Genomic DNA, 10,561 nt, shown 5'->3' with positions numbered 1-10,561 from the left:
TCGGCAGGGTCACAGCTGACCTCACCCGGGGAGCCGGAACAGGTGCAGGCAATGGCTGGGTGTCCATCAACCCCACCCGAGGAGCAGGTACGGGTGCCGGGATGAACGGAGCCGCTGCCAGGCTGGGGACAGAAGCAGGGACCAGCTGGACCTCAGCCACCCTCACCCGAGGAACTGATACGGGTGCAAGGGAAAGCTGGGCCCGCGCTGCCCTGGGTACAGGAACTGGAGGTGGAGAGCAAAACACAGGAACAGCAACTGACACTGGAGAAACCAAGTTAGTGGAGCCAAACACAGTTTCAGCAAACAGAGACCTACGGCAGGCCAATTTTAGCAACTCTGCTGTTCTTAAGCTGTCCATGTTAGTAGTAGCAGTCTTTAAAAGAGTGAGTTCAGGAACAGCCACAGGTACTGGAGAATTCACACGAGCAGAGTCTGGATAACCTGGATGTGAAATAACACTACACACAGTCGTACAAGATGTAGCCGGAGACGTGGTACACATAGAGTCCATGAAACTTGGCCGAAAAGCATGGCGCACAGAGTTAAACTGACACGACCGGGGAACAGAAAAGTTAACCTGTGCAACCAGCTCTGCAGTGCTCAAACCAAATTCTTTTGCCAGTGTATGTATAGCAGACAAAACCTTACGGCTCTTAACCTTAGCAGGCATTGAATGCACAGTTTCAAGGAGTTCACAAGGAAAAACAGAAACAGTCTCATGCTTAGCAGGCATGAGAGAAGGCGAGGTTACACAGGTAACGTCCGAGTTAGCACTTTCAAGTTGTGGCACAGAAAAAAACCACAGCCTGAGAAACTGACAGAGCCACACTGGGAGTCACAGATACAAGAGCTGGTTCAAAGATTGAACTGTTCATAGCAGAGGAATGGCTAATAGTCTCTGTGTCACCTGGCCCAGGCAGAACGCTAGGAGTAGGCGTTAAAGTGGCTTGCTCAGCAACACAGGCCTCATTCTCAGTAACTCTTTGAGGAGCTGAGAGAGCAGTGGCTGGTTGAGAAGTGGGCTGAGAAACATCAGAAACGTCTAACGACAAAACAGGCTGGAACATGAAACAGTCACTTGAAGGAGCATCACCTAGGGAACACTCAGTCTCGGATGGTTTGTGCTCCATAGCATGCACTGTTGCATCTAGAGCTGATGGTGGTGTTGGTGTGTGGCTGAGCTCAGACTGGGAAACCACAGAATGTACAGGCTGATTAAAACAGTTCTGCGGGACTACAACGCTGGTAGCAGTATGTAGGTGAGTCTGGTGTAGGATAACAGTCTTTAGTTCAGCTAACTCCACAGGTGAAACATTCATATTGGCTAACTCAGGGAGATCACTGCGAGCATTACAAGACTCTGAGGGCTCAAAAACACAAAGATTACTAGCGCAAGCACCTGGTGAATAATCCGACACGGAGGTGCCTCGCTGTATAGTGTCTCTAGAGTTCAAACACAAAGTGGCGGAGTTATCCGATTCAGGTAACACAATGGCGGGCAAAACAGAGTTACTCACAGTAGTGCATAAGTCGTGAAGTCCGGGATCAGAAGGCTTGGGCTGAGTGTGTGAAGCACAGTCACTCTCTCCCACGGGTGCAGCCTGCTTGGCTGTACTGGAGCGACGGCGGCGCGAGCGCCGTTTTCGCCGAGAAGGGGGAGGAAACGAGCCGGGCCGCGAATCCTCCAGCGGACCGGGCTGAACATCCTCCGACTCTTCATACTGGAGAGGCAGCTCTGGGCGGATACGTACGGTGGAGACGAGGAAGTCCTGAATGAGGGGGTGTAGCGCGCCAAATAGCCATGGGAGTCCGGACACCATCCTCTGCAAACGGATGGCTACGGTCTCCCGATATTCTTCTCCTGGCAGCGCTGCCCACTCCTGACAGTGATACTCCACCGTGTAAATTAAATCCTCGCGGAGCTCAGCGGAGGGGTTGTGAGTTGCTGGGTCCATTGTCTGGTCGCGTTCTACTGTCATGGTTTCGGCTGTGTAAAGGCAGGAGAAGGACCCAAACGCAAAACTCACCGAGACGAAAGTGAACTCAAAACACTGCTTTATTGCAGGCTAGTACAAAAAATATAACAAACCTAAACTGGGACATGGATAACTGGAGACACACAGGGAAACACAGCCATGAGGGAGAACGCGACACAGAACTGAGGGAGACGCAGACCTAAATACACAGAGGGTTAACGAGGGGAGTGGGAGCACACGAGGAACACAGGTGACACTGATAATCATAACAAGACGAGGCAGGAGTAAACGCAACACTGACGGGAGACTGACAAAGTAAAACAGGAAGTACAGAGGTTCAGACAGGAGGAGAGAGAGCACAGACATAACGGGCTGGGGAAAACATGGAATAAAACACAAGGAGAGACGAGGGCTCACAGATACACAGAAGGGCACACAGGGGGTAATCAAATAAGGAACATTTTGGCAGAACCTAGGAACCATGGCATAATGAAAGAACAAAAGTACAAAAACACATGAAAACTAAGAATACTGGGCCAACGTGGCCCAGGACCATGACAACATCATGGCTGGACCATTGTATTTGTACAGCTGATGGATATGCAGCTTTAGCAAACATGACTATTAGGTATGAGGTAACTGTGTCAGATCATATACCTTTTGGTTTTACTGTGAATGTGGAACAAATGCCAGTAACAACTGGAAATAATATTGCTAAGATTGCTACCAGTGTAAAATTAGACTGGTCAGCATGTAGTGAAGATGATTTCTTAGCTTATCATAGTAATACCGATATACATCTGAACAACATTTCTTTGCCCAAAGAAGCTATTTTGTGCAAGGATGTCAACTGTAAGAATGCTGTGCATAAACATTTTTCTGCTCCATGTATGATGATATAGTGACTGCTCTGTATGAAAGTGGTACACTGCTTGATAAACAATATAAGCATAAGAAACCTAAGATCAGACCTGGCTGGAAAGAACATGTATCCATGTACCATGATGAAGCTCGTATAGCTTATAAATGTTGGGCCATGGCTGGAAGACCTAAACAAGGCCCAGAATTTGAACAGAAAAAATGTGCGAATGCCAGATATAAGTACGCTGTTCGCTTTATAACTAAAAATGAGCAAATGCTGAGAGCAGATTCTTTGGCCAGGAAAATGATGTGTAATAATATGACAGATTTTTGGAAAGAGGTGAAAGCTCTTAATAACTGTAAACCATCTCTACCATCAACTGTTGAAGGTGTTTCTGGGGCAGATAACATTGCTGCATTATGGAGACAGCATTACAGTACATTGTTTAACTGTATAAAAAGTGATCCATATGAGGACAATTTTGACATGAGTAATGACACAATAAGTGTAAGGACACATGAAGTATATGAAGCCATTCATAGGTTATCTGATAATAAATCCTCTGGTTTGGATCACATCACTGCAGAACATTTAAAACATGCTAGTTTAAGGCTAGCTCCTCTTCTAGCACTCTGTTTCACTGGGTTTATGATTCATGGCATATTACCAGACTCAATGCTGTGTATTTTATTGGTACCAGTTATAAAGGACAAAGCTGCAAAAGTGAGTTGTTTGGATAATTACAGGCCGATTGCACTAGCCAGTATTTTATCTAAGGTGTTAGAAAGAATCTTGTTTGACAGACTTAGTATGTTCATCTCTTCTCTGGATAATCAGTTTGGCTTCAAACCAAAGCACAGCACTGACATGTGCATATATGCACTCAAGGAAATAGTCAGTTTGTATAAGGCTAAAAATTCATCTGTCCTCATGTGTTTCATTGATGCCTCTAAGGCTTTTGATCGAGTGAACCATAGAAAACTTTTTGATAAATTGAAGAGACGGGGAGTTCCTCAATACATCGTGAGGATTCTCTCTTACTGGTACGCTCATCAGAGCATGCAGGTTAAATGGGGAAGTAGTATTTCTGCCCCCTTTGGTGTCAGCAATGGTGTCAGACAGGGTGGGATTTTGTCTCCAATTTTATTTAATCTATATGTTGATGATTTGTCCATACAGCTGAGAGCCTGTAACACTGGGTGTATATTAGGTGAAACATTGATAAATCATCTTATGTATGCAGATGACCTGGTTGTTTTTAGTCCAAGCAGTGCTGGGTTACAGGATCTTCTTAATGTCTGTACTGAATATGGTGTGCAATATGACATAGTGTACAATGCTGCTAAAAGTGCTGTTTTGATATGTAGAACCAAGCAGGATAAACAGCTAAATTTCCCTTTGTTTAAACTGGCCCAAAAAACTCTTGAAGTTCATAAAAAGGTGAAATACCTCGGTCACTTTATTACTGAGCAAATGAGTGATGATGATGACATCTACAGACAACGGTGTAAGCTCTATGTGCAGGCAAATACTATTGCACGCAAATTCAGCTTTTGTTCACTTCCAGTTAAAGTGGCTTTGTCTAAAGCATATTGCACACCGCTATATACTGCCCCCTTGTGGTCATCCTACAAACAATGTAGCATGCAGAAGCTGCATGTTGCATATAATGATGCGATGAGAATCCTTTGCAGGATACCTAGAAGTGGTAGTGCCAGTCAGATGTTTGTAGCTGTGGGTGTTTGGACTTTTAAAGCACTTTTAAGAAAGTTAATGTACAATTTTAGAGAACGACTGGATGGTTCGAGTAACAGTATAATTTTAGCACTTACAGATCTGACAGTGAGTGGTTCCCGTTACTCATCCAGTCTGAGAAAGCACTGGTTAAAGTGTTTGTGTATTTATTGATTTATTTTAAGTAATTGGGTTTTATGTATATTATGGTTTTATATTTTTACAAATGTTTTATATACTTATTTATATACATGTATATGTATGTATATATATATGTATATGTATATGTGTGTATATATATGTATATATATTTAATGGTTTATACCCTGTGTTGGGGGGGGGGGGGGGGGGGTGTTGTGTGTGTTTCTGTCTTGTTTTTATGGACATGAAGTCTGCCAATAAAGATTGAATTGAATTGAATTGAATTTACATATCTTGCTAGATAGAATTCCTTGAACATGGTTTACAAACGCCTTTTCCTCTTTGTCCACTTAAAATATCTTTACACAACTACTCTTAGATTTCTTGCAAGATCTGCTGTCCTTTTGCCCACATTACTCTTAAAAAAAACAACACACATTTTTAATGTCAACCACATTTTGGAAGTAGATAAATAAAGCGCATATATAAAAGTCACTACCAAAAACTCATTGCGGCTTCTGCCTTCTTATAGGAATGTTGTTGTTTGTGGCTCCAGATGACTTGATTTCCAACCCTGTGTCCCAGACTGCCGGGGCAGACCGTGTGGAGTGAGTAGAGGACCCAAGAGCAGACAGAGCTGAGGACACAAAACTGGACTTGACAAAAAGCGAGCCTTTATTATGGCTGATAACAGAAGGCAAAAACAAAAGCTAAGACGAGTGCAGGCAAGACAAGTAAACTGAAAAACAGACTAAGAAAAGATAAATGTCCTTTTCTTCCCCTGTTTTGCGTGCCGGCCGTTTGGCGTAAGACGTGTGACGGAGCGCTCCGGAGCAGAGCGCCCCGAGTTCGACTCCTCACGGACTCGCTGCCACAGTCCTGCTTGGGGGGTGGGAGACGCCAAGTTGCGTCTCCTTTTTCCTTTTTCCTGCTCTCCACAACTCCTCCGCCCGCTCTACAGCTCTCTTATTACCTTTTATTCACGCAAAATACCCATGCTTGTCAGCTCTTCATTCCTCAACTATTTGCTCGCTTATTACTCCACCTTGGACAACTTGCACTTTCTCTCTCTGGCTTCATTTTTTCATACTGTCTGCCACACTTTTACATCAAACTATTAGCACCTAATAAACACAGTCTTGTGCTCAATATTCATCTCATTAATATAAAGTGCATGCAGACACTGAAGCTTTTTTTTTAAAATAAGTTAACCTGAATATCTTGTTTTTATCTTCATTTTTTTTAGTTGCTTCTACTTGGCTTGCTCTATAATCATAATTTCAGGATGTATTTTGCATCATAAAACACGAGGCTGTTCAATTGGGCTAAAACCTCATCTTTACAGCTTTGACTGGCAGCTGCAGTCACGGAGAAACTTGATTATCTCTGCTCGGGAATGGCAGATAGAGCGGGACGCTGAGAGGAGGTCCAGCGAGCTTTTGCTTGCAGCAAGACCACCCCACAGAGGGACAAACAGCCCAGCCCGATTTATGGGACCTCCTTGTTGTCATGGTGGGGGGGTAGTGGGGTTGTCTGTGGGGTAGTCCACTTTACTCAAGAACACCTCAGGCTGTCACTTTGAAACAGCTGGTCGTGGTTTTGTAACGTAAACGCTGGACCTCCTCTCAGCCTCCGGCTCCATCTGCCCTTCCCGAACAGAGATAAGCAAGTTTCTCCGCGACTGCAGCTGCCAGTCAAAGCTGTCATGATGACGTTTCACCCCAATTTAACAGCTTTGTGTTACTAATTAGAATCAAACTTATAACAAAGGAGACCCAATGAACATAAAACAGCCTGATGAGAACTACTGATAATGAAAGAAAGCATCTTTGGAAAAAAAAATGATCTGAGGAGATTTTGTTTTCTAATTTTAGTCTGACCCCAGTCCCATCCGCTAACATAGAGGAGGGTTTTTTATGACCTATACTGCAGCCAAGACACTAGGCGGCGATAGAGACGTTTTGGCTTCATTTTTGGGGAGCATGTTTCCTACAGTATTGCTGCCCTCTGCTGTTGCAGTACCTCACAGTCAGACGCAACGGCTCAGTCACTCGATGCATTGTCTCCAAAATGTACATATAAATGAGACTTTTCAAAGAAACTGATTGTTACAGCTTTTGTAATACATTCTTCGACTGCTTTTGACCTTACGGACTACACCCATTATTATTTGCTTAACATTATTTGTGTGGTATTTCATTTTTATTCATTTTAATTTCAGCAGGTGGTATCACTCCCACTTTTCAGTCGCTTACCTTTTCCAAAACAATGATCTTTATTTTGTTATTTTCCTTACACTTAATCAAAGTATTAGTAAGAACAGTCACAGCATTCAGAATGGATGGTTCATGTTTTCTACAGTATTGTTATTTTCTCTCTCTGGGTTTTTAGTCGCATTCAGTAAGATCATCAAATATGAAAGTCTAACAGCAGTACTAGTTAAGTAGACAAAATACATCCTGAAATTATGATTGTAGAGCAAGCTGTTACGACCCGTCTAGGGCCAGGCCATAACATGAGCGAGGCACTCGCTTCCCCCCCAAGACCCAAGCAGCCACAGGAAACAAATCCGTTCGTTATAGTGATTTATTTACAAAGTGATAAATAAAAGAGGAACAACAAAACGGGAGTGTCAACACTTCAGGGTGAGCCAAGGCCAAAATAAGAAACAGAACAAAATCTACACAAATCCCGCACCCCTGACCTTACCAAAACAAAGTCAAAAATAAAGACAGAGTCTAACCTCCTTAACTAATTCAAAACAGGAGAAAAAACGGGTGATCAAAAGAAACGGCAGCTCACCCCTACCCACTCCACTTCCAACACTTTCAAGCCACACTGCAGCCAACGGCTGCCACAGTTACGCTGCTGGGTAATGAGGAGAGACGCGAGGACCTCTCAAGCCGTAGCGCTCCAGCCTCCTTTTAATGGGCGGGTCCTCCAGCTGGAACCAGTCGCGTCGGGCCGGTGTATCCACGCACCAATCGGAGCCGAGCCCTGGCACAGCTGAATTAACATAAACAGATATTACCTGCCCAGAACAAACACATGAAAATACAAGTTCGTAACACCCCCTTCCATAAGAATTAAACAACCCTCCTATTGTTTAATTTCCAGACTAAGAGATCGCTCTCGACAGGGCATCAGCGATAACATTTTCCGTCCCTTTCTTATGTTTGATTTGCAGATTAAAATCTTGCAAAAGAAGGGACCAACGCATAAGCCTCTGATTTGAGTTTTGCATCTGGGAGAGAAACACCAATGGGTTATGGTCAGTGAATACTTGAACAGGTATAGAGCTGGATCCAATATACACCTCGAAATGTTGCAGGGCTAACAACAAGGCGAGGGCTTCCTTTTCAATAGTGCTGTAGTTCATCTGATGTTTGTTGAACTTTTTGGAAAAATAGCAAATTGGGCGATCCACGCCGCGAGGGTCTCTATCAGATCGGTGATGTCAGCTCGAGCGGGCTCAGGCAGGTGGGCTAAATATGTGTCTAAATCACTTAAGATCTCCGAATTTTTCAACCGACCGCTACACTCTAAGAAATAAAATGTTGTATTTACTCCACCCAGTTATGTCAACCGGTTCCACACAACTGGGTTAGTGAAATATAAAATGTATGATACATTTAATTTGAACAAGAAATTTTAAGTAAATATGATAACATTTGGATAATTAAATGCAAATCAAAAGAATCATGTTGTATTAGCTGAATATCATAATGTTGATCTAACTAACCTTGTTGATTTAAATTGAGAAGACTAAATAAAACCTACTCAACCAAAACAAGCTCTACTTACTTTGAGAAATAACATGTTGTATTTACTCCACCCAGTTATGTCAACCGGTTCCACACAACTGGGTTAGTGAAATATAAAATGTATGATATATTTAATTTGAACAAGAAATTTTAAGTAAATCTGATAAATCTACTCACCCAAAACATGCTCTACTGAAACTATAGGATTAAATCACTTTAACAGAATTGCAACTTACTCTATTTAAGTTTGTAAATTAAAAAAATCGAACAAGTTTATTCAGTTAACCTAACTTTAATAACACTTTGTGTAAAACTTGCTGAAGCACACTTTGAGCAATTCAAATGCTTCTAGAACTTTTTTCCTAAACAATCTTTACATATATTCAAGTGCATTTTAAGTGCAGGAAGACAAGATACAGAATGTCATGTTAAACTGAAATGATTAAAACTGGAAAGTGTTGTGATTCCAACATTTTTAACATTAACATGACTTAGTTTAAACTTGATTGGGCTACAATGAAAAGCCCACAATACAGCAGGTAGAAAATACTTTAGCGTCATTTTTGTCCATATTTAGAAAAATAACTTTTGCTTCAAAACTTAAACTGAAGTCCAAAGTTAGGAGCAGTCTTTTTCAGTGTAGCTGGAAGTTGGTAAAGGTTCGAGAACAAAGAACGCAGAAAAGTGAAAGGCCTTGTGGCAATTCAAACTGAACAGTTTATGAAGTGCAAGGAGAAGGGTTCGAGAACCTTAAAGTTCAGTGTCCTCTATAGTTCAGTGTAGGCTGTTTCACTCAAGCAGTTTGTTTTTCAGAACCTGCACCTTCATGGATAGGTTGTTCCCATCCAACTCCATCAGCACCTTCTGAAGAAATTCAAATGTGTATTTCAGGTGCTTTGGGTAGCTCAGATTTAGACTGTAGATTAGTCCAAGCAGGAGGGCACAACCCTTTGCCACATCACTAAGAGCTTGCAGCACAGTGCATCCTATGATGACACCAATGTCCTCAGGTGTATCTGCAGAGTTTGCTCCTTCATGTCTGACAACATAGACTCCCAAAGTCAGCTGCTCCGTTTCTCTGCTTGCACCAAGATCCACATCCTTTAAATAAAAATAAAAGAAAAAGATAAGTTAATTGCATACGTATACATATGGACAAGTAAGTCCACCTTCCATTTCCAATCCCAAATTAAAAAAAGGGAAATAACTGATCGTTTTCCTTTTTTAACTTACCAAGAATTCCTTGAACAGGTCATCTGGCTTTTCATTTAAGTAGACACAGACAGCTTTCAGAATGCATTCCCGTCGAACATCAACGCTGGGATTCTGGTGGAGATAAGAACTCAATATGAGAGAAGTTTCCTATTTTGATTCCTTTCAACCTCTTTACAAAACAAAGTCAAAAATATTAACACATAATCCAGGTAAATGATTAAGCAATGTTTCATAACTCACATCAGTGACGTGCAGTGAGGTTCACGATTGGTAAGGCACTGACTCCTCTGAGTCAGATCAACAAATATATGAACCCAAAAATCGAAGCTTTTCAATTTTGACATTACGTGAAAGCTTTCATTTTTGCTTTAATCAATTCTAGATTGTTCAACAATATATTTAATAATTGTGCCCCTAAAAATATTAAAATTAAATAGAAGATTAGAACTGGGCAATATGGACTTAAAATCCTATCACGACATTTTGTGGTATTTTTTGCGATAACAATAAGTCTGTGAAGGTTCTCAGTCATCCAGGTCATCGTAGTCTAAGGAGCTTGGAAAGAAAAGTGAAGCTTCTTCAGTGAAGAAGCTTCTCGGATGAGAGATGAAACGTCTTCAAGCAACTTAAAGAAGTCCAGACGCTTTTCTTTCCAAGCTTCTTAACAATAAGAGTTACAATAAAAGATCATAATAGTATTTTTGCCTATAAATCTATCAATGCAGCCTCACAAATACAAATACTGCAAATTAAACTTAGCAAATGTGCTATTTAGACAAACCAGCAGTTATTTATCTTGTTGAATTGATGATAAGTTTGACATTAATGGAAATAATAGTCTCAACTAAATTATCATATTTTTTTAG

Source organism: Pelmatolapia mariae, linkage group LG10_11, assembly GCF_036321145.2.
Source record: "Pelmatolapia mariae isolate MD_Pm_ZW linkage group LG10_11, Pm_UMD_F_2, whole genome shotgun sequence".
Classification (NCBI taxonomy): domain Eukaryota; kingdom Metazoa; phylum Chordata; class Actinopteri; order Cichliformes; family Cichlidae; genus Pelmatolapia; species Pelmatolapia mariae.
The sequence above is the reverse complement of the archived record's forward strand: the minus strand, read 5'-3'. Positions refer to the sequence as shown.